We start from the raw sequence: 21,687 nt of genomic DNA, 5'->3' as shown, positions 1-21,687 counted from the left end.
CACAGGGGTTAAACGCCCGCGATCGGTGCTAGCACCGATCATGAGTGGTGCTGCGGGTTGTCAGCTCTCACACAGAGCTGACACATGCATGCGATTGCGGTGGCGCCCAGAGTGAGCCCACACAATCACTGCGCCGAACATATACTGCTCTTTGCGGGAACGCAATTCCCGCAGAGAAGTATGTATATGGCGCATGTCAGGAAGGGGTTAAGGGCATACATATTAAAAGTTTGAAAATTGCTACATTTTCACCAATTTCACAAATAAACGCAAGTCATATCAAAGAAATTTTACCACTATCATAAAGTAAAATATATAATGAAAAAACAGTTTCAGAATCAGGGGGATCCGTTGAAGCGTTCCAGAGTTATTACCTCATAAATTGCCACTGATCAGAATTAAAAAAATTGACCTGGTCAGGAAGGTGAAAACAGGCTTTGGGGTGAAGGGACACCAGTGGATATTGCTGTTTACTTCACCTGCTACAATTCTGGTGATTTACTCGGTAAAATGGACGTTGGACAAGCGTCATGATCAGTTACAATCAGACTGAAGGAACATCGCTCCTCTACTCGGCTCTATGAGTCTAGGATGAAATCCACTGCGGCCCCTGCAAGAAAAAGAATGAAGAAGAGCAGAAGTTTGGTGAGACCACCGTGGCCAGACATTTCTCGGAGATGGTGATAAAAGTTCTGATCTCCGATGGTCGGTGTTAGAAGAGGCGACCGCAGCAGATTCACAATCACAACGCAGTAAACTTCTACAGAGACGTGTTCTGAATTTACTCCCTGGAATCACTTTCTCCCAAAGGGTTAAATGACGTCTGTAACTTCAGTGTCTTTCTATGAAGCTTCCTCTCTGAACTTTATTCTTCTGTTTTCTGAAGTATTTATCTTACTCTCCGGAATCAGAAATGTATTAAGTCCTATAGAAACTTCAGAGAAATAATCATCTCTAACTCTGTGTTTCCAGGATTATTCTTGTGGGAATCGGCTGCGATATCTCCTGTGCAATATATTTCTAGTATTAACAGGTTAGAATCCTGTAAGTTAATGGACGGCGATGGTTGTTTGTTTCATTCCCTTTTTTCTTGTGTCATTTAATATTTATATGTAATGTATGTGTATTGGTTCTGACATTTGACAGCTGATGGATCGCAGGTCACAGATTTGACATGATTTTCTCCTGGATTGTTTAATAGGACTTACAGGAGGTCCTGAAAGCAGAATATGCAGCAAGTATTTTTCATATATTCATGCAAATTCCCTGAAGTGTCATCAATTGTATCTAATAAAATGCTTGGGCGCTCGTTACTTGAATCCAGTAGGTCGGATGCTTGGACAGGTTTGAGTCGAGTACCAAGTATAATGAAAGTGAATGAGAAACTCAGCCATTTTTCCAGAAGTTCCTCCCAGGAGGGCTCGGGGGCAGGAAAATTGCTGAACTGGATGGAAACAGCGCTCAAATGGACAGGAACAGCATGGAGAAGACGCCTGGACGCATCTCTGATCCCCAGGTGGCAGCCTAACCGGGAGTGACCTATGAAGCTTCTTTCTCAGAACAAGGCTCCATACACGTCTTAGGAAATAAATGGACTACGTCAGAGCTGCGGGCTAATAAATTGGTGAACGAGGGACTGTCTCTTGTCTGAATTCATTTAATTCTCTCTTTTTAGGTTTTTCAGGTTGCTATTTGTGGCCTACTTCAGAATGCTTGGACTTCTTCGGACCAGCATGGCTTCTTTTTTTTTAATTAGTAAATTAAAATTTACTAAAACTAATTGGTGAATTGGGAGTGAGGGAGTTTTTTTTTTTTAATAAAATTTTTGTGTGTATTTTTTTCTTTTAACTTACTGGGTTAATAATGGGGTGTCTAATAGAAGCCTCTCCAATGCTAACCCCTAAGCTTGATGTCAGCTTACAATACACTGCTGACATCAACTCCAAATTATATTACCCCATTTGCTAATGCATCAGGGCAATTGGGAAGAGCCAGGCCAAGTGCCAGAGTTGGCACATCTATTGTGATGCGCCAAGTCGGGGGCGGCGGCGGGCTGGTATTTTTATGCTGGGAAGGGGCCAATATCCAAGGACCTTCCCAGCCAGATAATATCATCCCCCAGGTGTCTGATGTACCTTGGCTAAATATCAAAAATAGGGGGGACCCCACATCATTTTTTCATAATTAATTATTTAATATGTTTTAAAAAGATTAAATACGCCCTTTAGTGCCACATGAAAGGCACTAGGGGTGCAGCTTTATAATATTTAGGGGTGGGGGGGCGACATTAATCTAAGCTCTCCCTCCTATAACAACTCTTCCTGAACTGCTTCCTGAGGACAGTGTGCCGAGCATCGCATCACCGGGTCTTACATAAACCCAATAACACGATGCGGCTGGCCAGTCACAGTAATGCCAGTAGCCAACATGGCTACAGCATTACTGTGTACGCAATCCCTGCATGTTTATTGACTGTCTAACAGCCGCAAACATGCTGGGCGGGGACTCGAGCACCCGCGATACTCCGACAAGTACTGAGCATTGGCAAGCACGCTCGCTCATCACAAGTATCTACATTACTGTGCTGGAACTAGGAGAGGAATAATGGCGTTGTGTGAGGACTTCTCTGGGCTTCTGTCCTTCATCCTGCAGTCGTCTGAATGGATCTAATGTGGACGGGAGCCAGCTAAGCCGCATTCTGTCCACAGCTGTTACCTCACTGTTCACACCACACAGAGACCCCAAAAGAGTCTCGGTGCTGAAGGGGTTAATGCCCCCTGCGCCCAGTAATGGGGGTCTCCACATACCTCCACCTGCAGAGCCGCCACCACATATATGGCTGCTCTGTGCGCCCAGGAGCTGTGATGAGGTCACAGGAGGGGAGGAGTCAGGGGTCACATGATCAGGGGCCTCAGTGGATGCAGGACTCTGCTGTACTGGTTGTCATGGTGCTGGATGAGCTGAAGTTTATGTGTGGTGTCAGGAGGGGTTTACAGTGTGGATGTAGCAGAGCCGCGTGTGTACGAGGCGTACGGAGCGGAGCCGCGTGTGTACGAGGCGTACGGAGCGGAGCCGCGTGTGTACGAGGCGTACGGAGCGGAGCCGCATGTGTACGTGGCGTACGGAGCGGAGCCGCGTGTGTACGAGGCGTACGGAGCGGAGCCGCGTGTGTACGAGGCGTACGGAGCGGAGCCGCGTGTGTACGAGGCGTACGGAGCGGAGCCGCGTGTGTACGAGGTGTACGGAGCGGAGCCGCGTGTGTACGAGGCGTACGGAGCGGAGCCGCGTGTGTACGAGGCGTACGGGGCGGAGCCGCGCGTGTACGAGGCGTACGGGGCGGAGCCGCACGTGTACGGGGCGGAGCCGCGCGTGTACGAGGCATATGGAGCGGAGCCGCGCGTGTACGAGGCGTACGGAGCGGAGCCGCGCATGTACGAGGCGTACGGGTCAGAGCCGCGCGTGTACGAGGCGTACATGGCAGAGCCGCGCGTGTACGAGGCGTACGGGGCAGAGCCGCGCGTGTACGAGGCGTGCGGGGCGGAGCCGCGCGTGTATGGGGCGGAGCCGCACGTGTACGAGGTGTACGGGGCGGAGCCGCGCATGTGCGAGGTGTACGGGGTGGAGCCGAGCGTGTGCGAGGTGTACGGGGCGGAGCTGCGCGTGTGCGAGGTGTACGGTGCGGAGCCGCGCGTGTACGAGGTGTACGGAGAGGAGCCGTATGTGCATACGGAGCCGAGCAGTGTGTGTACAGTGCGGAGCCATGTGTGTATGGAGCGGAGCTGTGTGTGTACGGAGCCGTGTGTGTATGGAGCCCTGTGTGTATGTTGTATACAGCTGTATACTCCCAGGTTCGGTTGCAAACACGGCGGCTCTTTATCAGACTGTAGAAGAACTGACACTGGACACTCGGTAAAACTGCGCTCGGACGTCTCTTGTTTCTCGCACAGATATTGATAACATAAGATGGAGTCAGACGAACCCTCCTACAAAACCTGATAACAAAGTCATTACTACAGGACTGGATGAGAAAGGGATTTATTCTACAAGAAACGCTGGGGCCACAAATGAGAGAATCCGGGCCCCGTGGCTGGATACTCCGGGCCCCCAGCGTGTTAGGACCAGACGGGGTCTTTGTCCCTGAAGCTTCTCTGCTCGGTATAATGAGACTCTGATCTTGTTCTTATAAAGAGGGTTGGAGTAAAATAGAAGCTGGCTGAATATGAGGACCTTGTCTGATCTCTATGTCCTTGTGTACAGAGCTATGGAGATAGCGCTATTCTCTGTATAATAGATGTGATGTCGCTGGAGCCCTAATATTCCTGTACAGGGGTCTCTGTAGAGATAATCTTACCCCAGCATTATGGATTGGGAGAAGGGAAAAGGGATTGGGGACATTTTACTGTAATTTATCTTTAAATAAAACTGCAATAAAAATAACTGATTAAAAAAATTGGATTGGCAACTCCAAATGTCCTTGTCTATTTTGGGATTAGGAGTTAGGAGTCCGGGCAGGAGAACATTTTGGGTTTTGTTTTGGGGGTTGGGGGAAAGTAATACAATATTTCTCCATATAGTGTAAATATATGAAAACAGTTTAATCCAGAAACATTTGGTCAGTGAATTTTTGTGATTTCAGCTCTGCAGGCCGCTTTTTATGTAAAATGAAACAACTTAGATGCAAATGAAGTGGAGACTTTCAGGTTTAATTAAAGGGGTTGAACAAAAATCTCCTGTGAAACGTTTAGGAATTGCAACCATTTTTCTACAAAGCCTCCTCATTTCATGGGCTCAAAAGTAATTGAAGAAATTACCTTTACCATAAATAAAATGCTCATTAATACTTTGTAGAGAATCCTTTGCAGCATTGACGGCCTGAAGTCTGGAAGTCATGGACGTCACTAAACACCAGGTCTCCTCCTTTATGAGGCTTTGCCGCTTTTACTGCAGTGACTTCAGTTGTTGCTTGTTTGTGGGTCTTTCTCCCTTATGTTTTGTCTTCAGCCTGTGAAATGCAGCTCAATGGGGCGGACATACCGCTGGTGCAGCTGCACAGGGGCCCTGACGGAGAGGGGTCCGATCAGCTGCTGCAATGTCTGGTTCGCACATGGAGCCAGCGGCAGTATTTGCAGTAAGAGGAGCAGAAGGGGCCCGTACCTGAGTCATTTGCCGTCACACAGGGGCCTGCACTCTGCAGAATATGTTAGTAGGGACCCCTGCTTTCCTCTTAGATTATGCTGCCGCTGCTCTACGATGCAGGAGCACAGGATTCCTGGACACACCCCGGCTTCTCAGCGTCGTTCAGGCATAGGCAGGATAACAGGCCTGGCAACTATGGCTGATGCTCTTAGCCAATCCTGTCTCTCCCTCTTCTCCTTCCTTCTGAGCAATTCTGACAATTTAACTGCCTGACCAATGTTCACATGAGCTGTCACATAAATCACCCCTGACCCCACTATAGCTACCTACATCCCCTGTACTGAGGGGGCTTTATTGGAAAACCGCTGCACTGGCCCATTCAGAAGCCGTAGCTACAGTGTGAATGCTGCCTGAATGGCCAATGCTGCCTTTCCCAGATAAAGCCCTCTCAGTGCAGGGGGTGGTAAGGGGCTACAGGGGGGAGGGCGATGTGATGGCCGATGTTCACATGGGTCAGGCAGCTCAGAACTTCTCAGGAGGCAGGAGGGGAGTGTCAGACTCACTGACTGCTCGGAGGCTGCTCCCTGCAGCTATCGGAGGTAGTGAGGAGACAGGATTGGCTGACAGCTGCAGATCTGGCCAGTAGTGATGATGGAGGACAGAAGACCACCAGGATGGAGCTGCTGAAGATGGGAGAAGGCACCTGCCAGAGGGACATCATATGTAAGTAATGAAATGTGTACAGATTTACTATTATCTATGTGTATTAGCATATTTGGGTATGTATATATATATCTATAATATAACGGGGGATGCAACCCTCTGTCTGAAGCCTCGATAGACTGCGCATACTTGAAGCACAGTCTGGCTCCAGACAGAAGACTGCATCCAGCCGTTACAGGTAAAAGGAGGTGTATGGCGCCGGAGATCGCGGTGTGTGTAGACACTGAACGCATACCGCGATCTCCGGCGCCATACTTACATACCTGACTGGGAGGAGCGTTGCCGCGGCGCCTCTCTTCAGCGGAGACCGGGGGTGGAGTGAGGCGTCGGATCGGCGCATGCACATAGCGCCATCCGGCGCCATTTTACTGAAGACATATTTACAGTGTGTCTTCAGCAAAATGGCGCCGGACAGCGCGGTGCTCCCGTGTCGCACTCCTCCCCCGACCTCCGGCAGAACAGGACGCTGCAGCGCTGGAGTACAGAGAAGAAAGGTGAGTATAACTGTTTATTTTTTTTTTATGTGTGTACAGTGTGAAAGGAATAAGCGCACCATGCATGTACCATGATTGTGGGGTGAGGGGACCATGCATATACCAGGATTAGGGGGATGAGGGGTACCACATATACCAGGATTGGGGGGTGAGAGGACCACGCTTACCAGGATTGGGGGGTGAGGGGTACCACGCATACCAGGATTTGGGGGTGAGGGGTACCACGCATACCAGGATTGGGGATGAGGGGTGACATGCATACCGGGATTGGGGATGAGGGGTGACACACATACCGGGATTGGGGATGAGGGGTGACACGCATACCGGGATTGGGGATGAGGGGGGCCACACATACCGGGATTGGGGATGAGGGGTGACACGCATACCAGGATTGGGGATGAGGGGGGCCACGCATACCGGGATTGGAGATGAGGGGGGCCACGCATACCGGGATTGGGGATGAGGGAGGCCACGCATACCGGGATTGGGTATGAGGGGAGCCACGCATACCGGGATTGGGGATGAAGGGAGCCACGCATACCAGGATTGGGGATGAGGGGAGTCACGCATACCAGGATTGGAGATAAGGGGAGCCACACATACCGGGAATGGGGATGGGGGGAGCCACGCATACCAGGATAGGATGGTGGGGACAGGATGGGGGCAGCACAAATACCAGGAGGGGGGCAGCACATACCAGCATGGGAGACCATATACCAATAAAAATGCTCACCACCATGGCATAGAACGGGTTTAATAGCTAGTATATATATATACAGTACAGACCAAAAGTTTGGACACACCTTCTCATTTAAAGATTTTTCTGTATTTTCATGACTATGAAAATTATGAATTCACACTGAAGGCATCAAAACTATGAATTAACACATGTGGAATTATATACTTAACAAAAAAGTGTGAAACAACTGAAAATATGTTTTATATTCTAGGTTCTTCAAAGTAGCCACCTTTTGCTTTGATGACTGCTTTGCACACTCTTGGCATTCTCTTGATGAGCTTCAAGAGGTAGTCACCGAAAATGGTTTTCACTTCACAGGTGTGCCCTCTCAGGTTTAATAAGTGGGATTTCTTGCCTTATAAATGGGGTTGGGACCATCAGTTGTGTTGTGCAGAAGTCAGGTGGATACACATCTGATAGTCCTACTGAATAGACTGTTAGAATTTGTATAATGGCAAGAAAAAAGCAGCTAAGTAAAAAAAAATGAGTGGCCATCATTACTTTAAGAAATGAAGGTCAGTCAGTGCGAAAAATTGGGAAAATTTTGAAAGTGTCCCTAAGTGCAGTTGCAAAAACCATCAAGCACAACAAAGAAACTGGACCGCATGTTAGAACTCTCCTGTTAGGTTTTTTCTAGTTTGCTGGTCACATGACCATTTTTGCCTATTTAATCCGGCTCCGCCCTCCTGGCCTTGCTGGACTTCATTGTATTTTCTACTCTTGAGCTAGCTTGGTACTCTGTTACCTTTCTCTGTTAGTTTTGCTAGGTCTTCTGACCTCTATGTTCTATGTTGTGTGTTTGTCTTTACTGCTACAATTTCTGCTAGGAGGTGTCCAACTTTATCCCAGTCCCTAGTTCTTGTAGGGATCCCTCCCTTGCATCTATAGGTCTTCGTACAGACTAGCCGAGGACTTTAGTGGGTCTGATCGCAGGATCAGGTTCCCCGTTACATCGTAGGGATCTAGCGTAGTTCTATTGTAGGGACAGATCTCCTGTCTTTCCTTAGTGCTTGTAGCAAATCATAACAGTAAGTCCAGCCCAAAAATATCTCTAAGGAAAGACCTCCAGTTTCCATCATGGTCTCGGTTCAAGATTTGGCTCAACGCTTGCAGGGACTCTCTCTGGAGGTGGCCGAGCTGCAACAACACGTGAGTAGCTGCCCTGGAGCACATTGTGTAGAGCCAAAGATACGTCTGCCTGATCTATTTTTGGGTGAACAACAAGATTTTTTTTCTTTTAAAAATGCTTGTTTATTGTATTTTCGTTTAAGACCCGGATCCTCTGGTGATGAATCACAGCGCATAGGGTTCATAATGTCACTTTTGCACAAGGATCCTCAGGGATGGGCTTTTTCTCTCCAACCTAGTGATCCGTGCTTTAGATCAGTGGATAGTTTTTTTCTGCTTTGGATTTGTTGTACGATGATCCTGATCGTGTCTCATCTGCTGAGTCTGAATTGAGACGTTTGAGGCAGGGATCAGGTAATGTGGAAAAATATTGTTCTCACTTCCGTCGGTGGTCTGCCCAGGTGGGGTGGAACGATTCAGCTTTGAAAAGTTTGCTTCTTGTGGGGCTAGGTGAAAGGGTTAAAGATTTGCTGATTGCTTATCCCACACCTGGAAACTTGCAGGAGGCTATGCAATTAGCTATACGGGTGGACAGGAGACTGCGTGCAAGGGTTAATGAGAGTAAATCCTCTGCCATGTCAGCTCCAAGTCTTGAGAGGGTCTGTGCTGACAAAGGAGAGCCGATGGAGATTGGGGCGATGACACCCCGCTCTCAGGAAAAAGACCGCAGGTTTTCTGAAGGTTTGTGCTTCTATTGCGGAAATTCTGGTCATTTTATTAAGAACTGTGTGCTTCGTATGAACAAAGAAAAAAAAATGGTCAGTTATGCCCGTATTGCCTGTTTAAATTCTAAGGGGGTATTCCTATCTCAAAAATGTGGTTGTGTATTTGGATGACATTCTGATTTATTCGCCTGATCTGGAGTCTCATTGGCGGAGCATACGTGAGGTTTTACAGTTATTAATGGACAATTTGCTTTTTGCTAAGCTAGAGAAATGTGAGTTCGCTGTACAGAGAATTCGTTTTTTGGGTTACATTATCTCCAGTGAAGGTTTTGAGATGGACCCGGTTAAAGTTCAAGCTGTGCTGGAATGGCCTAGGCCTACTAGTTTGAAATCGATACAGAGGTTTTTGGGTTTCGCCAATTATTACAGAAAATTCATAAAAAAAATTTCTATTATTGTCAAACCGCTGACCGATCTCACTAGGAAAGGTGCTAATGCGGTTCAGTGGACTTCTGAGGCCATTGAAGCTTTTGTGTTTCTAAAGGAGAGGTTCACCTCTGCCCCCATCCTTATGCAGCCTGATGTGACTAAGCCGTTTTTGGTTGAGGTTGATGCTTCTTCTGTGGGGGTTGGTGCGGTGTTGTCTCAGGAAATCAAGGATGAAGTACATCCCTGTGCCTTTTTTTCAAAAAATTTTTCTGAGACTGAACTTAATTACGATATTGGTAATCGGGAATTGCTGGCTATTAAACTCGCATTTGAACACTGGCGTCATCTCTTGGAAGGTGCTGAATTTCCCATTCAGGTTTTCACTGATCATAAAAATCTGTTCTATCTTGATGCTGCCAAGCGCTTGAATGCCCGTCAGGCTAGGTGGGCACTTTTTTTCTCGTGGTTTTAGTTTTTCCGTTACTTACATCCCGGGTACCAAGAATGTTAAAGCGGATGCTTTGTCTCGCAGCTTTTCTCCCATGGTCAGTGCTGAGGAGGAGGAGGAGAGCATTTTACAAGAAGGTGTTGTGATTGCTGCTTTGGACTCCGTTTTGGAGGATGAGATTCTTAAAGCTCAGGAGAATGCCCCATCTAACACTCCCCATGGGAGGTTGTTTGTGCCTAGGACCTTTAGGAGAGATTTGTTTATTGAGTGTCATGAGTCTCGGTTGGCAGGTCATCCAGGAATTTCTGAGACCAAGAGACTTGTGGGTCGCTGTTTTTGGTGGCCTGGATGGCAGAAGGAAGTCATTAAGTGGGTGCGTCAATGTACTGTGTGTGCTAGATCTAAGTCTTCGCATGCTCCTGCTGCGGGGTTGCTTTGCCCTCTAGAGGTTCCTAGTGCACCTTGGACACATCTGGCTATGGACTTTATTACTGACCTTCCCCCCTCTGAAGGTTTCACGGTCATCTGGGTGGTCGTGGACCGTTTTAGCAAGATGTGCCACTTGGTTCCCTTCATCAAACTGCCTTGCGCTAAGACACTCGCTAAGGCCTTTGTCAAGGAAATTGTCAGACTACATGGCGTTCCTACTGACATTGTTTCTGATAGGGGACCTCAGTTCGTGGCTCGTTTTTGGCGTTCCTTTAGTGACAGGTTGGGAGTTCATTTGTCGTTTTTATCTGGATATCATCCTGAGTCTAATGGCCAGACAGAAAGAAAGAACCAGGATGTTGAGCAGTTCTTGCGTTGCTTTGTGGCAGACAATCAAGAGGGGTGGTCTGAGTTTCTGCCACTTGCTGAATTTGCTCTTAACAACCATACATCCTCTTCTGCTGGGTGTTCGCCTTTTTTTTTGTTGTTCTGGGAGACATCCGTCTTTTGGGTCATTCTCCAAATTGGTATCGGCTGTGCCTGAGGAGGAGAGTTTTTCCGGTGATTTGGAGAGAATTTGGACGGATGTGCGTGATAATCTTCAGGAGGCTAACAAAAAGTCTAAGAGGTACTTTGATAGGAAACGGCAAGAGGTTTCTTTTGCTATTGGTGACATGGTTTGGTTGTCCTCTAAGAATCTGCGATTGAGGATTCCTTCGAAAAAATTGGGTCCCAAGTTTGTAGGGCCCTTTAAGGTGCTTCAGATAGTTAACAAATCTGCTGTTAGGTTGGAGGTTCCTACCTCCTGGAAGATTAATCCGGTGTTTCATGTTTCTCTGTTGAAAAAAGATGATGTGTTGGTTGGTGACGCCTCTGCCACTGTTCCTCCGGTGGTGGAGGACGGGGAATATGAAATTTCCCGCATCCTAAATTCTAGACGATATAGAGGGAGTTTGCAGTATCTCGTCGCTTGGAAGGGTTTCGGACCCGAGGATAACTCATGGGTGGGGGCGGGTGATGTTTCTGCTTCCAGACTTGTCAGAGCGTTTCACAGGAGGTTTCCTGATAAGCCCGGTCCTAGGGGATCCGGAGGATCCTCTTAGAAGAGGGGGTACTGTTAGAACTCTCCTGTTAGTTTTTTTCTAGTTTGCTGGTCACATGACCATTTTTGCCTATTTAATCCGGCTCCGGCCTCCTGGCCTTGCTGGACTTCATTGTATTTTCTACTCTTGAGCTAGATTGGTACTCTGTTACCTTTCTCTGTTAGTTTTGCTAGGTCTTCTGACCTCTATGTTCTATGTTGTGTGTTTGTCTTTACTGCTACAATTTCTGCTAGGAGGTGTCCAACTTTATTCCAGTCCCTAGTTCTTGTAGGGATCCCTCCCTTGCATCTATAGGTCTTCGTACAGACTAGCCGAGGACTTTAGCGGGTCTGATCGCAGGATCAGGTTCCCCGTTACATCGTAGGGATCCAGTTTAGTTCTATTGTAGGGACAGATCTCCTGTCTTTCCTTAGTGCTTGTAGCAGATCATAACACCGCCCCAGGAAAGGAAGACCAAGAGTCACCTCTGCTTCTGAGGATAAGTTTATCCGAGTCACCAGCCTCAGAAATCGCAGGTTAACAGCAGCTCAGATTAGAGACCAGGTCAATGCCATGCAGAGTTCTAGCAGCAGACACATCTCTTCAACAACTGTTAAGAGGAGACTTTGTGCAGCACGCCTTCATGGTAAAATAGCTGCTAGGAAACCACTGCTAAGGACAGGCAGCAAGCAGAAGAGACTTGTTTAGGCTAAAGAACACAAGGAATGGACATTAGACCAGTGGAAATCTGTGCTTTGGTCTGATGAGTCCAAATTTGAGATCTTTGGTTCCAACCACCGTGTCTTTGTGCGACGCAGAAAAGGTGAACGGATGGACTCTACATGCCTGGTTCCCACCGTGAAACATGGAGGAGGAGGTGTGATGGTGTGGGGGTGCTTTGCTGGTGACACTGTTGGGGATTTATTCAAAATTGAAGGCATACTGAACCAGCATAGCTACCACAGCATCCTGCAGTGGCATTAGTTTAGTTGGACCAACATTTATTTTTCAACAGGACAATGACCCCAAACACACCTCCAGGCTGTGTAAGAGCTATTTGACCAAGATGGAGAGTGATGGGGTGCTACGCCAGATGACCTGGCCTCCACAGTCACCAGACTTGAACCCAATCGAGATGGTTTGGGGTGAGCTGGACCGCACAGTGAAGGCAAAAGGGCCAACAAGTGCTAAACAGCTCTGGGAACTCCTTCAAGATTGTTGGAAAACCATTTCCGGTGACTACCTCTTGAAGCTCATCAAAAGAATGCCAAGAGTGTGCAAAGCAGTCATCAAAGCAAAAGGTGGCTACTTTGAAGAACCTAGAATATAAGACATATTTTCACTTGTTTCACACTTTTTTGTTAAGTATATAATTTCACATGTGTTAATTCATAGTTTTGATGCCTTCAGTGTGAATGGACAATTTTTAATAAATCCCCAAGAGTGTCACCAGCAAAGCACCCCCACACCTTTACACCTCATCCTCCATGCTTCACGGTGGGAACCAGGCATGTAGAGTCCATCCGTTCACCTTTTCTGTGTCGCACAAAGACACGGTGGTTGGAACCAAAGATCTCAAATTTGGACTCATCAGACCAAAGCACAGATTTCCACTGGTCTAATGTCCATTCCTTGTGTTCTTTAGCTCAAACAAGTCTCTTCTGCTTGTTGCCTGTCCTTAGCAGTGGTTTCCTAGCAGCTATTTTACCATGAAGGACTGCTGCACAAAGTCTCCTCTTAACAGTTGTTGTAGAGATGTGTCTGCTGCTAGAACTCTGCGTGGCATTGACCTGGTCTCTAATCTGAGCTACTGTTAACCTGCGATTTCTGAGGCTGGTGACTCGGATAAACTTATCCTCAGAAGCAGAGGTGACTCTTGGTCTTCCTTTCCTGGGGCGGTCCTCATGTGAGCCAGTTTCTTTGTAGCGCTTGATGGTTTTTGCAACTGCACTTGGGGACACTTTCAAAGTTTTCCCAATTTTTCGGACTGACTGACCTTCATTTCTTAAAGTAATGATGGCCACTCGTTTTTCTTTACTTAGCTGCTTTTTTCATGCCATAATACAAATTCTAACAGTTTATTCAGTAGGACTATCAGCTGTGTATCCACCTGACTACTGCACAACACAACTGATGGTCCCAATTCCATTTATAAGGCAAGAAATCCCACTTATTAAACCTGAGAGGGCACACCTGTGAAGTGAAAACCATTTCCCGTGACTACCTCTTGAAGCTCATCAAGAGAATGCCAAGAGTGTGCAAAGCAGTCATCAAAGCAAAAGGTGGCTACTTTGAAGAACCAAGAATATAAGACATATTTTCAGTTGTTTCACACTTTTTTGTTAAGTATATAATTCCACATGTGTTAATTCATAGTTTTGATGCCTTCAGTGTGAATGTACAATTTTCATAGTCATGAAAATACAGAAAAATCTTTAAATGAGGCGTATCCAAACTTTTGGTCTGTACTGTATATAAACATATATATATATATATATATATATGTAAGTACTTGTGCAAAGTGCTTATACGTAGTGATGCGTACTGTGGTTATCTATAGCATACTTATGTGCACCTGTCTGTAAAAGTGTATATATATGTACCTGTGCAAAGTGTATATACAGTGAAGGAAATAATTATTTGATCCCTTGCTGTTTTTGTAAGTTTGCCCACTGACAGACATGAACAGTCTATAATTTTAAGGATAGGTTAATTTTAACATTGAGAGATAGAATATCCCCCAAAAAATAAGAAAATCACATTGTATAAATTAGATACATTTATTTGCATTTTGCAGTGAGATATACGTATTTGATCCCCTACTAACCATTATGAGTTCTAGCTCCTACAGACCAGTTAGACACTCCTAATCCACTCGTTACCTGCATTAAAGACAGCTGTCTTACATAGTCACCTGTATAAAAGACTCCTGTCCACAGACTCAATTATTCAGTCAGACTCTAACCTCTATAACATGGGCAAGACCAAAGAGTTTTCTAAGGATGTCAGCGACAAGATCATAGACCTGCACAAAGCTGGAATGGGCTATAAAACCATAAGTAAGACGCTGGGTGAGAAGGAGACAACTATTGGTGCAATAGTAAGAAAATAAAAGAAATACAAAATGACTGTCAATCGACATCGATCTGGGGCACCATGCAAAGTCTCACATCGCGGGGGGTATCCTTGATCGTGCGGAAGGTGAGAGAACAGCCTAAAACTACACGGGGAACTTGTTAATGAGCTCAAGGCAGCTGGGACCACAGTCACCAAGAAAACCATTGGTAACACATTACACCTTAAATGTTTAAAATCCTGCAGTGCCTGCCGGGTCCCCCTGCTCAAGAAGGCACATGTGCAGGCCCGTCTGAAGTTTGCCAATGAACACCTGGATGATTCTGTGAGTTATTGGGAGAAGGTCCTGTGGTCAGATGAGACAAAAATTTAGCTCTTTGGTATTCACTCAACTCGCCGTGTTTGGAGGAAGAGAAATGCTGGCTATGACCCAAAGAACACCGTCCCCACTGTCAAGCATGGAGGTGGAAACATTATGTTTTGGGGGTGTTTCTCTGCTAAGGGCACAGGACTACTTCACTGCATCAATGGAAGAATGGATGGAGCCAAGTACCGTAAAATTCTGAGTGACAACCTCCTTCCCTCTGCCAGGACATTAAAAATGGGTCGTTGCTGGGTCTTCCAGCAAGACAATGACCCAAAAACTGTTATGATCTGCAACATGAACTAAGGAAAGATAGGGGAAAGCTGTCCCTACAGTAAGACTAAGCTGAATCCCTACGATGTAGCGGGCTGCCTGTTCCTAACAGACCCGCCTTAGTCCTCGGCTAGTCTGAACGGAGACCTATAGCATAAGGGAAGGGGTCCCTAAAAGAACTAAGGACTGGGACAAAAAATGGGACACCTCCTAAACAGAGAAGTTGTTGCAGAACACAAAAATACAAACTTGACAAAAAGGTACTAAAGGTCCCAGAAGGACCAAGTGAACTGACAGAGATAGGCACAGAAGCACCTGGCTAGAGAAGCAGTAAAACACTGAAGGCCAGCAGAGCCAAAAGGGCGGAGCTTGAATATAAAGGCAAATGGTCACAAGACCGCAAAACACAAGAAGGAGGCAAAAAACAAACAGGAGGGTTCTAACAAAAACATACAGCCAAGGCAACAAAGGAGTGGCTCAAAAAGAAGCACATTAAGGTCATGGAGTGGCCTAGCCATTCTCCAGACCTTAATCCCATAGAAAACTTATGGAGGGAGTTGAATCTTCGAGTTGCCAAGCGACAGCCTCAAAATCTGAATGATTTAGAGATGATCTGCAAAGAGGAGTGGAACGAAATTCTTCCTGACATGTGCGCAAACCTCATCAGCTACAAAAAACGTCTGACTGCTGTGCTTGCCAACAAGCGTTTTGCCACCAAGTGTTAAGTGTTGTTTGCAAGAGGAATCAAATACTTATTTCTCACTGCAAAATGCAAATAAATTTATCTAATTTATACAATGTGATTTTCTTAATTATTTTTGGATATTCTATCTCTCAAGGTTAAAATTAACCTACCCTTAAAATTATAGACCGTTTATGTCTTTGTCAGTGGGCAAACTTACAAAAACAGCAAGGGATCAAATACTTATTTCCTTCACTGTATGTATCTCTGTGCACTGTGGTTATCTGTGTATCTATGTGTGTATACACCCGCTGATAGCAGTACACTATATATTAGTACCTGAGACACTGTAGACAATATGTGTAAAGGTAAATATTCCTTAATGACGGTTTCCTGGGGGCAGACAAATCACCGCTGCATTTGGTCCAGAGGTGGAGGTGGCACGCTGACACCAGGGAGTATATCAGCTAGATAAGCATCCTCGGACACACATTCAGCTGAAATATATTGCAACGCAGGGGATCTGCCAGCTCCCTGCACTGCAATACACGTCGCTGGCCAATTTGCGGCCAACAGCTGACCTCTGCTTGCCCATGACTTGAGGCAGTGACGTCATGCGTGATGGTGGAGACACCGAAGTCAGCTGGCGGCTCCTGCGCCGGCTGCAGAGGAGGACGCTATGTGGCGTGGGAGCAGTGGAAGTGAGTAGAATCGGTTTTTTTTCATGTGTTGCAGAAGAACAAGACAAAATATCAAATCAAGGGGCATAGGATGGAGCACATTATAATGAGGGTGAGGGGCATGGATGTTCTCCCTGGGTTCCCAAGACCTCTCCTCTGGGCCAAACCCCTTCCAATCCACCGGAAAAAAGGTTTTTCTTCTTACCCTTTTGGTGGCCAAAATGTTCTCTACCTCACAGACATAGTCAGCGGAGACCAGGGCTGGGGTGGTACCTGGATCGTCAGAGAAAGAATTAAGGACAACTGGTTTGAGGAGAGATACGTGGAAGGAGTTGGGAATCCGTAGGGTGGCCGGGAGTTTTAGCTTGTAAGCCACGGGATTGATTTGGTTCAAAACCTCGACCGGGCCGATGAACCGCGGACCCAACTTGTACGATGGTATTTTGAGACGAACATATTTAGAGGAGAGCCAGACCTTGTCTCCCGGACGGAATTGGGGCGGATCCAGACGTCTGTTATCAGCATGTCTCTTCATCCACTCAGAGGACTGAAGAAGTGCAGATCTAGTGTCCTCCCAAATAGCAGAAAATTCACTGACCAGAGACTCCGCAGCATGATTGTCCACTGAAGAAGAGATGGGAAACGGAATCTCGGGGTGTTGACCGTAGACCACAAAGAACGGGGATTTGGAAGAAGACTCGCTCTCATGATTGTTATAGGAGAACTCGGCCCAGGGTAGGGGCTCAACGGAATCGTTATGGTGAGCGCTGACGAAGTGCCGAGAAAAGCTGGTAAGGACCTGGTTGATACGTTCCACTTGACCACTGGATTGAGGGTGATAAGCAGAGGAAAAATCCAAGGAGACATCCAGAAGCTTGCACGTAGCTCTCCAGAAGTGCGAAGTGAACTGGACCCCGTGATCAGACACAATGTGGAGGGGTAGGCCGTGGAGACGAAAGATATGATGGATGAAGTCCTCAGCGAGCACAGATGCAGACGGGAGACCAGATGGCGGTAAGATGCCATCCTCCTTACCGCCGCGGTCCTGGTCCGGCGTCTTCTGGTCTCCCTGCTGCTGCTGGTGCACGCAGCTTCCCGGGCACGGTGCATTGGCCGGGGACTCTTTAGGATGGCGCATGCGGCCATCCTAAAGAGTCCCCGGCCAATGGCCGGAGGACTTCCCATATATAAGGCACCTCCTCCAAAATGGAGGTGCCTGTGCAATGGTTGCTCCGTATGCTAACACTTGCTTCAGCCCTCAGGTCCCGCTGCCTGTCAGTCCTGCCCACCTGTCCTGCTAGCCTGTCTGTCCTGCTCGCCAGTCTGCCCGCTACCTGTTGTGCCCGCCTGCCTGCCTACCTGGAAGCACCTGGCAGTTCCCTGTTGTGCCCACCAGCCTGCTTACCTGGAAGCATTTGCCTGTTACCTGTCGTGCCCGCTAGGTTGTCCACCCGTACCACCCGTCAGCCTTCCTGCCGTGCTCATCTGCTGTACCAGTCAGTTCCTGCCATCTGACCTGTGGGAGTCACCTGCTCTCATACAAGGTCGGTCCCAGAGTGGCACCTGGCCCCCCAGCTTGGTCCCTCCCTGGTTCACAGGAGTCGATTGAGCCGCCGTGCAACCTTGGTCAGGCAGAGTAGGTACTTAGTCACGCCCCTCTGGTCCCTCCTTGCACAGAGGTTCCACCACCCGGACCCGCAACATTAACATAATGTGCATACAATTATTTAAATTAGAGTCCCATTCAAGCGTAAACGTATTTTCATTAGGAAATGTTTGTAGAACTGTTCATGTCCATAATGGATCCTTCTGTTTGTCTAATAGTTTGTAACATGAGCCGTTCCCTTGATGATAGTCGATTGTAAAAGTATTCCATGATGTAGATATATAGACAATTCCCTCTGCAGCCGGGATCTCCTTTGACAATTGCCAGACCGGGAGCCGATTCCAATGTACTGCTGCTGTATCCAAGATAAAACACTAGGGAGAAAGTAGCGCAAATAGGGTCTTACCCAACAAACATTTAAGAGTATTTGTATCAGATTGTGCTAACCTGATCCGTATTCTTTTCTTTGGCGTTTTAAGTTTGATGTTCAGCTGCTGCAGATCCATGGGTTTGTCAAAAAGCGATGAATATCAGGATGTGGAGAAATTTGTGGATAATTCCTGTGCGGATGGTTTATTGAAGACGTCAATTCAGAAAAGTTTATTAAATATAATAATTGAATATGGAACGTGCAGATCTCTCAGATGTTTTTTATATCAATTAATCTGTCTCTTTGTTTCTGCACTTCTATAGAATAATCTGGAAAGATCTAGATTTTGGACCCATTGATTGTTACATCTGGGTGATCCCTGGCCTGTTGCAGGATAATATCTCTGTCCAGGTAGTGTAAAACTTTAGCCAGCACAGGTCTTTGTGGAAGCCCAGGAGGAAGATGAGCACCCTATGAGCTCGTTCTACAGCTTATAGGAGGATTAAGGTTTCAAGCCTGATTATTAATTTCAGCCAGTTTTCAAAGAATTCAGTAGGAAAGGAGCCTTCTATATTTTCAGGTACACCAATAAGTGGTATATCATTGAGCCTTGACCTATTTTCAAGATCATCTGTTTCTGCCAGCTGTGCTGATATTTGCTATTCTGCAAGCCTGTTCTCCTTGCTTGCATTGGCTATCTGGTCCTCAATGGCGCTGAATCTGCCTTCCACTGCCCCTGCTCTATTTTCTGCAGTTTGTGTCGTATACCTGCTATCTCATCTTTAAGACCACCAAAATGTACATTGAAAGCAGATGGAGAGAATTTACAATGTACCACTGCAATGAAAACGTCTTTTAAAGTAGGTTCCTCAGGTACATGTATGTCCCATTGGTGCAGATTAGGCCATCGGGGATGAAAAGACCACATGCAATTTTGTGGTCTTTTCATCCCCTTCAATGTGGCTGCCTCTCCCATCTCCTGCACACCCAACTCCTCTACTTGGAGCCCGTGCACAGGTGTGGGGTAGCTGCTATAAGAAGGCCACTGTCACCTGATGAGACCTGTGTTTCTGTTCAGGAAAATTGCTACAGCCTGGCCACCACTTCCCTCTGCCTCGTCTCCCCTGCTCAATCTGTCTCCAGCGTGACAACCGTGGTGTCATCTTTGAGCTGAGAGCCTGCTTGTCCCACAGTCTTTATGTGGCTTTTCCTGGTCATTTTTTTCCCCTGTAGCAAAGTACCTCCACACTCAGAAAGTTAACTGGTAGATGTATGACGATTTTCAGGATGGTCGTCAGGTCTTATATAGGATAAATAGCTAGATGCTCATCAGGAGCTCTGTCTGTGAGGAGCTGCCCACTTTCTAAAGACTATAATACTTTTCCAGCAATGAACCACCATTTTTGTTAATATTATTATTGTGTATTAGTGATTTTCTTGTTATATTTTATATAGTTCTGCTGACTTGTCAGTATGTGCACTAGATTCACTTGTAAAATGTCCAGCATTCCACTAATCTCATCTTTATCTCAGGAGTCCATTGTCTCAACAGCCAATAATCTGATTAGGTGAGTGTAGATTGAGACACAGTGGAGTAGTCATCACAGGGGGTCTTACATGCAGTCTCAGATGAAGACTTCTAGACTATTCTTCATTGTTTTTAGCTAACAGTGAATGTTTAAGGGGGAGGGTGTGATCACTTCTGACCTGGGAGGGGACTGAGCCCAGTGGAAGAAAGGACATTTTTTAGGGAGAGTTGTGTGGAAGAATTGAAAGGAAGAGGATGGAGACCGTGGACTTGGAAGGATGAATTGATAAACATGTTACCATTATGGATTATGTCGTTTGGATTTACACTTTTTTACAAGGACTGCTGCTACGAGATACACGTGCTTTCATCGTTTTATCTGCCGTCTAAAGGATCATGAACTGTGGCTACAGACTATAGTGGCTGGAGATACGAAATCTGTGGGCCAACCAAAAGTTGGGAGACAGTGAGTATGGCCTTATACAAAGGCAGTGGAACTACTGAACCCAAATTGGGAATTTGAGGACTGAGAGAACGGTATTTTGGCAATTTACTTGGAATTGCTTTGTTACCGTGGCTGTGATCAATAAAATATTGTTGCATCGTTAACATGTCAAGGTGATTACTTACAACCAACAAACTCAGATCTTTACAAGCTCCTACATCTGCTTGTCCACATATATCATCAGGGTTGTTGCATGAAAGTACTGCTGCTTTCCGTGTAAGTGGGATAGTCATGCAAGAGAATATTGCTACAAAAAAAAGGGACTGGCCTCTCTGACATTCACTTCAGAAAGGGAGTAAACTGTCCTGCATCCAGAAATTGAGGACCCACCTAGGCAATGGTGGTAACAAAATCTTATTAAGGTGGGCCTAATGAAGAACTTTGAAAAGGCTATGGATAAAAATGTAAAAGCATTCATGCATCTGATTGATAACTTTCCAAGGTTAAGTGAAGCAAATATAAAAGGAGTCTTTATTGGACTTCAGATTTGTAAGTTTTTTCAAGATGAGGAGTTTCTTCAGTTGTTGCAGGGCAAGGAAAAGGCTGTATGGTCTAGATTTGCATTTGTGGTAACTAACGTTTTGGGAAACTCAAGGGCAGATACAGAAACTATGAAGAGTTGGTGTTATTTCTCCTCAAAACATATAAGGATCTTGGCTGTAACATGTCCTTAATGATTAATTTCTTACATTCTAGACCTTTCTTACACCAAACTGTGGAGTAGTGAGAGACAAGGATGGTGAGAGATGTAACCAAGATATTGCAGCTATGGAGAAGAGATATCAAGGAAAAAGGAAATCCATCAATGCTTGCAGATTACATAATTTTAATAGATGATCCAATACAGGAGTACAAGAAACAAGCAAAAAACAGTTGTCACTGAATGAGGACTAATTTTGTAGTGCAATTTCTGTAACTGTTCAAAATTCGCAATAAGGTTTAGACAGGTTTTAGTTATTTGAATTTTTCTAAGTTTTCTCTAAATAAATATCAGAAAAGTGGCATAACAAAATATTCTGCATCTCTATATTTACAAGAATAATAATGTTTCAAAGTACTGAAACTTTTATCATTAATTATATGTAGAAGTAAAAGGAAAACTCAATTGTTCAATTTGAATTCAGGAGGTCAAACTCATTAAAGAAATGGCTCAGTTCATAGCGGAACCTGACAACTTTTAAAAATATGTAAAACAGTGTTACATAATCTGAAAGGTCATTGAGCTAGGTTCTTCAGCTGCTCAGTCAGGACGTGCAGCCTCTGTACAGGTCCTGGTACCTTCCTCTCCAATGCACCAGTCAGATAAGTGTGGGTCTGGAGGAGAGAGCAGT

At 46.0% G+C, this 21,687-nt stretch overlaps 1 protein-coding gene across 1 annotated transcript in view; it reads right to left on the bottom strand.

Annotated features, from left to right (window-relative positions):
• The window catches only part of LOC141182801 (uncharacterized), a 228,216-nt gene extending 225,348 nt beyond the window's left edge, over positions 1 to 2,868 (bottom strand). Inside the window, exon 1 of the mRNA XM_073660919.1 lies at positions 2,808 to 2,868. The gene's annotated coding sequence lies outside the window, so the exon portion shown is untranslated. The remainder of the gene's footprint in view (positions 1 to 2,807) is intronic.
• Positions 2,869 to 21,687: the final 18,819 nt, after the last annotated feature.

This window comes from Phyllobates terribilis, unplaced genomic scaffold, assembly GCF_046119375.1.
Source record: "Phyllobates terribilis strain yellow unplaced genomic scaffold, ASM4611937v1 Scaffold_36__1_contigs__length_13169755, whole genome shotgun sequence".
In the NCBI taxonomy this organism is placed as follows: domain Eukaryota; kingdom Metazoa; phylum Chordata; class Amphibia; order Anura; family Dendrobatidae; genus Phyllobates; species Phyllobates terribilis.
This window is presented reverse-complemented; position numbering and strand designations above follow the sequence as displayed.